Genomic DNA, 5,765 nt, shown 5'->3' with positions numbered 1-5,765 from the left:
TTGTTGGTATTGGAATGATGAATGATGATGTGATGATGGTTGAAGAATTTATGATCATGGCAATATGTATATATAGATTGATATATTGGTGTTTGTTGTCAAACTTGTGAAGTTTAGGTTGAGGTGAGATGTTATTGAGTTGAGAAATGGTAGGATTTCAAAGATTGTTATGATGTTGTTAAGGGTAAGTTATATTGATGGTTATAGGTATGATGGATTGGGTTGGAATGAGCTTTGAAAAGGAAATGAGGTTTTGAAGCTTTTGTGAAATTCGGTTTTTGGCCGAACTTCGGCGACTCATAACTTGGCTTCCGGACCCCCAAGTGGTTTCAAACTTGTTTTATATGAAAATTGGGTCCGTGAAGTTTACTCCGTTCGAAGAACAGAGAAAAAATAATTTAAAACGGAAAAGTTATATGCGTCGGAAGTTTGGTGTTTAAATTAGCAAATCTGCAGAATTTAGACTTGGTAAAATTTTTTTGGAAAAACATACGCTCACGCGTATGCGTGACATGAGACTTTCGCGTACGCATAAACCTCATTCGCGTATGGTAGCGATTGCCTCTTGCGCATGCGTATGCGTAATGGGCTAAGTTTGAACTAGGGGTGTGCATGGGTCGGGTGAAACCGGGTTGGATGTGACCCAAATCCAGCCCGAAATATATATCGGACCTATTTATTAGACCCGAATCCGGCCCTAGACCCGATGAAACTTATACACTTTCGGGCTACGATTATACCGGATAAAAACCGGGTGAACACCGGGCCGTTAACATTACATTACCTTATACCTTCTTATAAGCTAGCATGTGAAAATATCCAAATTTCCAAGACTCCAACCATTATTTGACATGGTAAAATTCACTTAAAAAAATATAACAAGAACCAACTCTTCTTTAAAATTAAAGCAAAACCATAATCAATACTAATATTATCTAATAACACCAAATATTTAAATCAATATAAATAACACAACATTATGCATTAGTCTAAAATCTTATGCATTTTAAACATAAAACATTAACTTATAGTCTTATAATAACTAATAACACAAAATATTAAGGTTTACAATACTTAAATTTCACATAAAAATAGCCATCATCCATCACTAATAACACAAAATATTAATTGTGTATGATGACCGGGCCACCGGGCCGACTTCGGGTGACTCGAGCCATGGCCCGGACCTGACCCGAAATAATGACCAGGTCTATTTTTGAGACCCTTACCCGGCCCTAGACCCGGTGAAATCACACCAAAATAACTCTTAAAGTATTCAGGACCGGGCCGGATCTTCGGGTCGGGTCGGACCATGCACACCTCTAGTTTGAATGCCGACGCGTGCGCGTGACTTGAGGTTAACGCGTACGCAAGATCCTCATGCGTGACCACGCCCTACTGCCTGGCGCTGCGTACGCGTGGCCTTGTTCTCTGCAAAAATCTGATTTTGAGTTCTTAAACTGAATTTCAAGCTTCTAAACCTTATTTTCCTATTGTTAGTTCTAAACTTGGTTAAGAAGCTTCGTAATGAGGTGGAGTTAGTAAATTAAGGTAACTTGAGGGTGAAGTAAAGGTTAAAAATGATGAAATCATGTAAAAAGGAGATGCATGCATGAATGATTGAAGATGCTAAGGCTTGAATATTTGATTTCTATAATTACTATGAAATGTATGAGGCTTACACATGTAAATTATCTGAGATACGAGTTTCTTTGGGTAAAGTATCGTGGCTTGCCACCACGTGTTCCAGGTTGAGACCCGATACTCAGTTGACCCTGCGACGTAAGATGTGACCGGGCACTCTAAATTCCCGGGAAGGTTGACCCTTATTGAGCAATTGATAATATGAGAAAAAGTTATGCATAGACTCTTGGGGAGGCGCGTTGGGGGACAGTCCAAAAGTTTAGCAAACCGGACTTGTCGGGTTGGCTTAATAAGTAATAACCGACATATAAGACTCATCAGCCATAGGACAGGCATGCACCATATGCATATGATCTGAATTACTTGCTTGTGCATTAACTGAGTGTGCCTAAATGTATTTGCCATGCTAATTGTATAACTATTATTTGCAGTACTTGTACTCTTCTTGTGTTTGATTTTATCTGTTTAACTGTGTGTGGTATACTAATGGAGATGGAGGTACGGAGGATAGGCGGAAGGAAATAGGATTAAAGTTAAGTTATGTTAGGTTTGGATACCTCTAGAAAGCCACCCCTTTATGGTTTCTGTTTAATACTTTAAGGCTTTTTAATCTGAGTGTCGGCGTTCTAGGATTGCCTCTGGCATTTTCAGGACTTTATATATTATATGCGTGGCACCTTTACCATGCTGAGAACCTCCGATTCTCACCCCATATTGTATTGTTGTTTTCAGATGCAGGTCGAGAGGCTCCTCGTTAGGCGTCTGAACTTCTGAAGCGGAGTAGTCTCTAGGTTTATTTTGATGTATAGCTTTATATATGTACTTAACTTTCTCTCCAAGAAGCTTGTTTATTTTGTCCCTCCTAGAGGGTTGAGGAGAGTTAAGTTTTCAGTCATGTATTTTAGGTTTTCGGGATATGTAATATATGTAAATATTCTCCGGCCAGCCTTAGTTTCGCAGGTTGAGTCAGGAGCTAGTTATTCTGTACTTTTGACCCTCCATCCTTGCTTTCTTCTTAGTTACATCTATGATCTCTAGGTTTCTTAACACGCAAGTAATCTCGTTTTCTGAGCGAGACGCTTTTTATTTTGCGATTTTGTTTTACCTGTTTTCCAATACTCCTCGTATATTACTCTTTTTCATATACTATTATGTATATATTTTGTTTTAGAGGTTGTAACACTACACCACCTCTGATGTACAGCTTAAGCGTAAAGCTTTGTGTGGTAGGGTGTTACAAAAGTCATCTTTTAAAAGTTAGTTTTTATAAGCTACTTTTGAAAAGTAAAAGTTTTACCAAACTAAGCCTTAGATAAGTACAAGTCGGTCCCTTTCGTCGTGTCCGACCTCTCAAAGAGGTCGGGTATCCAGTAGAGATCATCCATTGAGGTGAGCCTTGTGTCTTTATTGGGACTGGCTTTATAATTTGGGTAATGGTATAAACAATACTACTGACAATAAAAAATTATACTACTATTTTTCCACTAATAAAATATACAATTATAGAGATTAGAGATGATGATGAAAGAGAATAGGATTTGAAGCGTAAAATTAGAAAAAAATAGTATTGACCATAGTTTGATTAGAAAATTTAAAGATAAGAATAAAATTGATATAAATAAAAAATATTAAACAGAGAAAGAATAAACTACTATTAGTCGCTTTATTTGCATGGTTAAATTATAAAATAATTGTAAATTTATTTGACATATTATTTATGTGTTACAAAAAATGGAATAATGTTGATACTCAAAGTTGTTAATAATAATATTGGAGATAACTGAAATTTTTATTCACTTTTTTTTTTCAATTTGTTTTTATTTGTTTTTTATATCTATTTTATTGTGTTAAACTTTAAAAAAAAAACTTATTATTTATACACTTTAGGATTTAAAGTTAATTTGATAAAATCATTATAATGAAATTATAAACGTTTTCTTATAATCACAAGTTTGGAAATATTACTTATGCATGTGTTCTGTTTTTTAACTTAAAATCAGGAACTTTTAATTTATTTGGATTTTTGTTGCCAAACATTTTCTTTTCTTTACGTAATAACTACAGAATAGTAAGAAGTATGTATGTTATCTGTTTTATATAACAAGTTCAAAATATACAAATTTTTTTTATGTTGTTATCAAAATCAATTATTTAAAGTTTAATTAAAAGATTATGTAAAACAAGTCAACATTATCAATGCATAAGAATTAAAATTAAAAGATATACAGTTTCTTTTGTTCTTCTTCTTAAATTTATAATAACAAGTGTTTTTTTATGTATGAATTAATTATTTGAATCTATAAACAGTCAAAATTTTTACATGTTTATTTTATAATAATTCATATAAATAAATAAAATGAAGATCAATATTACATCTATATTCTAAAATGAAATAACTTATATAGATATGTCTGTTTTTCATACTAACTCTATATAAATCGAAACTATTAAACTCGAATTACACAAAATTCGATTTATTAGAGGAGGAGCATTAGTGAAATGCAACTCATGATAAATTGAAACAAGAGAGCTTGAATTACACTAGAAAATAACATAAGATAGATCGAATAAAATGCTTTCGATTTAGTGGATTTGATGCACATGATAAATCGAATCCATCGTATTCAATTTAAACAATATGCGCTCAAGGTAAATCAAATTTGATTTATTTGAATTATTATTGGCAAGCTCTATATAAGAATTCGAATTTGATATATATGAATTACAACTCTAATTTACTACAATTCACTCACACTCCACATATAGAGAGAATTCTTTGAGAAAATTGTGAAAACTCTGTATATGGAGGACGACCCATATCGTATGTACTGTTTAAATAGAGTTGTCCATATTGTTGGTAGCATTAACGAAAATGTAAATAAATGAAAAAAAATTTCCAAGTTAAATTAAAAATGTTAACAATATTTAGTGAATAGTGTTTGACTATAAATATTAGTTTGTTAAGTGAGGATTTGATTTCTGTTTTTTTTTAGTCTTAGAATTTGATTTCTATAAATAAGATTAGAGTAGCATGTATGTTTTAGATCAGATCTTGACATTTTGAGATAATATTATCATCAATTTTATTAAGAAGTTCTTAATATGATGTAAGATTATAATTTTATTGACTTTATTTTTAATCATAATTATAGTCGACCCGATGTATTACCAACATGAGAAAACAGCATGATATGCTCTTAGACAAGCAGATCACACCATATCTACAGATTATCGGGTTATATAATTTTACGAGACTCAATAACCACTAGTTTATGATGAGTCGTAAATTTATTCACTTTGATTTATTACTACTGTAACTAAATCGAATTAATTATGTAGAATTTACGTAAATCGAATTTAACAGCCTCTATTTATATAGAATTAATGTGAAAAAATGAACATGCATATAAATTATTTTATTTTAAAAGGTTGGTGTAATATTAATCTCTATTTTATTTATTTATGTGAATTATCCTTTATTTTAATTATATACTAATGCACTATCTATATTAGAAAAAAAAATGTTTGATTTAATTTAATTATTTACTGGCTAAAATGTTTTACGAACATAAAAGGCTGACAATTGAAAAATATAAGAACATCTTTATATATAGAAACTGCAACATGTTAGGAATTAATTTGAATGGCTAGATCGTGTAAAATTTTCTTACCCTAATATGTAATAATGTTGTTGTGACATTATCTATTAGACTTTATTTTTTTCTCCCCTACTTAAATGGCTTTCCAAATCAAAGGATTTAATTAGCTGACCACATACAAATTAATATATCAAAATAAATACCTAGTTACATGTTACAGGGAAAAAACTCATAATCATATGACTAAAAGTTAAGAATCATATCTCATTATTCTTGTAATAAATTAAATTCTTGCAACATTTCTCATTGATTGATATTTTTCAATAAGGAATGATAATCAGAGTGCACGGTTCATGCATAGAACTTAATTCTACATTTCTACTTCACCTTTTAGATAGAATCCAACACAAATTTCTTACCAAATCACCAAAATTTTGTTTGCAAAACTAAAAAAGTTGATTAAAATAAAAAGTAGAAGCCTCATATTTGATTTTTCACACTACCTTCTTTATTGGCTGGAAA

This window comes from Arachis ipaensis, chromosome B05 (assembly GCF_000816755.2).
Source record: "Arachis ipaensis cultivar K30076 chromosome B05, Araip1.1, whole genome shotgun sequence".
Classification (NCBI taxonomy): Eukaryota; Viridiplantae; Streptophyta; class Magnoliopsida; order Fabales; family Fabaceae; genus Arachis; species Arachis ipaensis.
This window is presented reverse-complemented; position numbering follows the sequence as displayed.